The sequence below is a fragment of the Acromyrmex echinatior genome, chromosome 7, assembly GCF_024713525.1.
Source record: "Acromyrmex echinatior isolate Ae372 chromosome 7, ASM2471352v2, whole genome shotgun sequence".
Taxonomy (NCBI): Eukaryota; Metazoa; Arthropoda; class Insecta; order Hymenoptera; family Formicidae; genus Acromyrmex; species Acromyrmex echinatior.
Genome location: NC_141858.1, coordinates 10,523,649 through 10,529,878, shown reverse-complemented (window position 1 = coordinate 10,529,878; position 6,230 = coordinate 10,523,649).

The window sequence follows — 6,230 nt, the reverse complement described above, 5'->3', positions numbered from 1 at the left end:
AACTGAAAGTCAAATATGTAAAATCGTACATCACGTGATGCTTCCTGAGTGAACTGTTAATCCGCAGGTCATCGCATTAATTTAAAATCATTAATTTGATGTTGAGTTCCATAAATGTAGAGAACTCAAGATGAATGGCAGGATACAATGAATTACGTAAACACTGTTCTGTAATTTGGGCTATTTTTTACTTTAATGGTAATTTGTGACTTTAATTTTATATATAATTTTATACATAATGATATATTTTCTGAAAAAATTAAAGTCGATTTTTTATTAATGATTCTGTTAAACAAAATTAAGTATTAAAAGTATATATATAATTGACTTAATTAGAGGTTTAGTTTACTTATTTTTTTCTCTCTTATTTTCTTAAACTTAATTCTCTGAAAATCTTTTACACAGTACATAAAGATGAAAGAAAAGAAATAAAAAAATATTAAAGGTATTAAAATATTATATTAAAGAGAAATATTAAAATCAAAATCAAAATAAATGTTAAATAAAATATTAAATAAAAGTAAAATTTATTATATTGGGAGTGTGAATAAGTTCTCGCCGTTTTTTTGTGAAAATAAATCTTTTATAAAAAAAAAATAATAAAAGAACAAGTCAATTAAAATATTGCCCATCACTGGAGACAACTTTGTCTCATCTTTCTGGCAGCATTTGAATTCCACGTCGAAAAAACGACACTTCTTTTTCGGCTATCCACGAATCGACTCAATTCTTGATATTTTTTATCGTATGATGAGACGTGACAGATTGCTGCTCAGACGTGCGTCATCGATCGAAATAGATGATAATCAGAAGGCGCAATGTCTGGTGAATATGGCGGGTGTGGTAGGACTTCCCACTTTAGCGTTTCCAGGTATGTTTTGACCGGTGCCGCGACATGCGGCCGAGCGTTATCATGCAGCAAAATAACCTTATCGTGTCTTTGCTCATATTGCGGCCATTTTTCTTTTAATGCTCGGCTCAAACGCATCAATTGTCGTCGATAGAGATCTCCTGTGATGGTTTAGTTGGGGCAGCTCGTAGTACACTACCCCCAGCTGATCCCACCAAATGCAGAGCATGAGCTTGGAACCGTGTATATTCCGCTTTGGCGTTGATGCTATTGCTTCGCCGGGCTTAACCCACGATTTTTTATGTTTCGGATTACTATAGTATATCCACTTTTCATCACTAATGACAATACGATGTAAAAAACCTTTCCTTTTTTGTCGTTGAAGCAGCTGTTCACACGTGACAATACGCCGTTCGATGTCTCTCGATTTCAGTTCGTACGGCACTCAAGATCCTTCCTTTTGTATCATTCCTAATGCTGACAGACGTTTTGAAACTGTTGTTCGATAAACTCCTAATAATTTTGCAATGTCGGATTGAGTCTGACATGGATCTTCATCAAGTAATGTTTCCAGTTCTTTGTCTCGAAACTTTTTTGATGCACCACTGCGTTCTCTACCTTGAAGATTAAAATCACCATTTTTAAATCGGTTAAACCAATCTCTGCATGTTCTTTCCAACAAAGCATGATTACCATAGGTTTCTACAAGAATTCTGTGCGCTTCAGCTGCAGATTTCTTCTGAATAAAATAGTGCAGTAAAATTCCCCGCAAAAACGGTTTATTTGGCACGAAATTTGACATGTTTTATGGTACGAAAAGAAAATGTTCTTTATAGATTAAAGGTAAGACACGCACTGATTTTAAACATAGGTTATAGAACTTCAATATAGAGGCGTCATCATCTTTAATTATACACACAAACTTTTTATACCGCATCTGATGGTGAAACGGCGAGAACTTATTCACACTCCCAATATCTGCCAAAATGTTTATTATCAATAAAATACTTATTATAATACTTATTATAATACTTATCAATTCTAAACCACTTAAAAATTATTTAAATTAAGTCATAATCCAAATATGTAAGAGGATAATTAATTTAGATTACTACGCTCACAATTTAAGAAGTACATAAAAAGCACACGCCTTTTTTAAACGAGCTAACTAAATATTATAAAAATTATAAATATAGCATTTAAAATTCATATTTTTGAATTAAAAAAAGAGGAATAGCAAATTTTAATTTTAACTAACATAAACAGGAACATTTCTTTAATTTTTTGCTATTTGTAATTTTTTGCGGGAAATTTAAAAGATGATAAAACTTGAATTGAAATTACGTAGCGTGTTCTAGCTTGTATAACAAATATTGTAATAATATACATATGTAAAATGTTTTATTTGACATATATTTTATTTTCTTAACAGACCATTTAAATATTAAATACTTGATAATCAAATATTTAAGCAAAAGAAAAGGAAAGGGATACCCAAGTCATTATTCATCTCTGTGATCCAAAATTTACTGCCAGTATTGAAAATATATAGTGTACGTGATGTAACCATAGATTTTCAGTAGTAACAATAAATTTTGGAACAGCCTAAATAAGGCCCATTACACATAGAAGTCGACGTAATCGTAAAATCATAAAAAGCGAACATAAGATACTATCATAAAAATTTTGTCTGTAGTACTTCTAAGGCTAATTACAATGTGCTTTTTATTTTCGGTTTCTTGCTGTTTGTCTCTTGTCTTATTGACCAAAAAGGTAAAAGACAAACACAGACAAACAGCAAGAAATAGGAAACAAAGAGCACATTGTAGAATTAGCCTAAAGATCATGGCATCTAAAAAAACTTAAGACGTAAGACTTAAGCAGTAAGCGAATCAACCAATCACAATAGAGACCATAAAAGCATAACGTAAGCAGTAGGGAATCGAACATGTTGATTTTCTTATTGCTTAAGTTTTACGTCTTAAGTTTATGTGCCAAGCGGCCTTAAAGGGGCCCGCACACACCTTCCATAAATCCGGATCTACAATAGCTGTTTTAAGCCTTAAGCTGTAAGAATTTGATCAATTACAGTTGAATAATTGCCAGGGGAATAATTGATTATGATTCATCCATTTCTTATGGCTTAAGGCTTAAAAATCTGTTATAGATCCGGATTTATGTTACTGTTACGGAAGATGTGTGCGGCCTTATCCTTATAAACAATCAATTGGAAGATAGTCACGTGACTTATCGCTTATCTCGCAGCCAATCAATTTATCGCTTTTATGATCTTACGATTATGATTAAGCTTTTACGTAATGGCCTTAAACTATAATAGCTCTATGTTATAAATATATTCGTTATAAATTCGAAACAAATGTGCGACTCCTTCGTTAACGGTAATATAAAATTCGTTTCTAACAAAAAAATTATTATCACAACTATTAACTTTTAACATGCGAATCGTCAAAATACGACATAATAGGGAGTTTTTGCAATATCGTTTATCCAAATACGGTAAATGCTAAGATTATCTTTTTCTTCACAACTAATTAAAAAAGGGTGACGTGGTTTTAGCGTTCACCGTATCTGGATTTACGTTATTGCAAAAACTCCCTATTAACTGTGTTAACTTACGTAATCAATAAGAAAATCAGTACAACCTCGATGCGTCCTTTAATCTTCTAGAGAACACATATCATTTTTTACATATACGAGTATGTAATAATATAATACGCATCTGATCGTCCCTAATCCAATAATTTTTAATACTCGGATGACTTACTTATACGAAATCTTGATTTTCTTACGTTATCAATCACGATCAAACGCGAGTAAAGAAAGCAGCCAAAATAATTAATTTTAATAAGAAATGATTTTATGTTTCAATATTGACAGACATGAATAATCCGTGATGATAACTGTTCGGAATAAAGAATCAATTACAAGAGGAGGAAACAATAAAAATATCGGATTCCCATTCCAATCGCCTCTTTTAACAGCGTTTTCTCAATAATTGCACGGTTCGATAAAAGAAAAGAAACTTAACGAAAAGGAGAACGGTTTCTCGTTTCTTTTCTTTTTTTAACATTTATATCGAGAGATTTGACTTTTCGTAGCTCGGTTATGCCGGTTACGTTAAAACTTTTTTGCAGCTTCAGGCCTAGTTTTTATTATCTGATTAACTTGCGGTTAAGCTTAACCTAACCATGTTTCACCCAATGCTTCTCAATCTTGAATTTTGCAAAGTTACGATATTTTCAAGACAAAGTTCGAAGTCTTTGAAGATCGTTAGATTTAACTTCAGTGTCGAGATTATGTAAAAATTATATAGAATTTTTTACTTCTTGCTTTTATCTCGAATTTGAAACAAAGGAAGGTTATTTTTTGCGAGGCTATTGTTCGAGCGATTAAATGTTAAAAACGTTTACATGGAATAACAAATCACGATAATATCAAAATGACATTAAAATAAATTTTAAAATGATACTAAAATGAATCGAAAAAATAATTGAAAAAATGACTTTTAACGATCATTTTGGAGTCATTTTGACATTATTTTGATATCATAATAACTTGTTCTACTTGGGTTATAAACTGTGCTGCAAGTTGTCTTTGACAAAGGAGAATATTCATCGGTCTTCTCTATATGATAGGCATATGCACATATGAACTACACGTTGTATATTGTGTGCAAATGATATACAAATGATGGCATAGTCTGACATGTCTGCGCTCCGATGCAATATTCTCGCGTGTCGACGCGATGGAAGGAAGAAACGTTCGTCCGCAGTTTTCGATCCCATGGGCAGCGTCACAGTGTATGAATGTAGCATTCGCTTACTCCGAAAGCCGCTTCAATGCCGTTCTTTGATTCCTTCGCGTTTTGCCACGTGCGAGGTATTTCTCCTTGGATATGTAAAAAACACGAAGCTGCAGGGACACAATTCCGCGATATGTAAAAGACGTCGCGTATAAATTTATGTATTTATTTATGCTCTAAATATTGCAACGCAGAAGAAAAAACACGTATCTTATATCATTAACATCGTCACGTTATTTATGTGATATAAGAGATCAATAATTAATTTATCTATAGCGAATAGTGCGTGATCCATTACGCTATCACGTCGAGGCGACGAGTAAATTTCTTTCACTTCGGTTAAGAAAAAAAGAGCAGATAAAAAAAAGAAGGACATTACGAATTTCATTATATGTAGAACACGGTCGTATTATGCGTATACGTAAGTGACGAAAATGTAAATCGCATAAGTGCAAAATGAAGCGGAGGAGATGCCACGAACATCCTACATGAGAGAGCCGATGGAACTCGATCTTCCGTGAAATCGAATTGCGACGCTGTTTTCTCTACGTGGTCGATAAGGGACGAATGTCAATGTACACGTCGCTTAGCTATGTTGTATTCCGCAGCCGCAAGTCGTTCTTGCACCAAGAAAGCGCTTTTCCACCGGGATGGAATGCGAATGAGTGAAACAACAAAACATTGAGATATCCCCTAGATATGTATATGGAAGATTCGGCGTGACTGAAACTCTCTTCCATTTGGATAACCAGATAGAAAACACGTGCACCAGATAGATTTATCTGAAAAATCAATAAAAAATAATGTATACTTCGATTGGCTCAATCAGCATTGTACACATGTTCTTTATTTAGGTTTAATCTTTATGGGCTTTCTACAATATGCCATTACCTAAGTTTTAAGTCTTAAGCTGTAAGAAATTGACTAATCACAGTCGAATGTGAGAAGAATAATCGACCATGATTGGTTTCTTATGGCTTAAGGTAATGACTTGTTGTAGAAAATCTATTAGTCGACGAGAATACAGATTCTTGCATAAGGCATAAAAAAATCAATAATCTTTTAATTATTTTATAGAAAGAAAGGAAAGTAAGGCTTTGATTCATTTTCTTATGTATTATATAATACATCATGCGTTATGCAAAATGTATAATACATAATTTAATACATACGATGATTTCCGGTCCTTTAATTATTACACACAATGAGTCATTCGTGTCCCGAATTAATTTTCATCACTTCAACAAATATACAAAAATTATTAAGTGACTCTTACATATATTTGAACATTTTTAAGAAGTATTTAAAAATTGTGTATTTAAAAAAATTGTATGTAAATGTTATAATAATTACTTGATGCTCTTACTTTTTCAAAAAAAAAAAAGAAGAGAAATGTGCAAAAAACGAATGTCCCAATTGTGTGTACTAAGGAATGTAAATAGAATCTAAACAAAAACATATAAGATAATTGAATTAATAAAAATTTGCGCTACATAATTTTATCCATTTCCCACGAGACAACTCCATGGACATTTTTTAATTGATTCTGTCCCATAA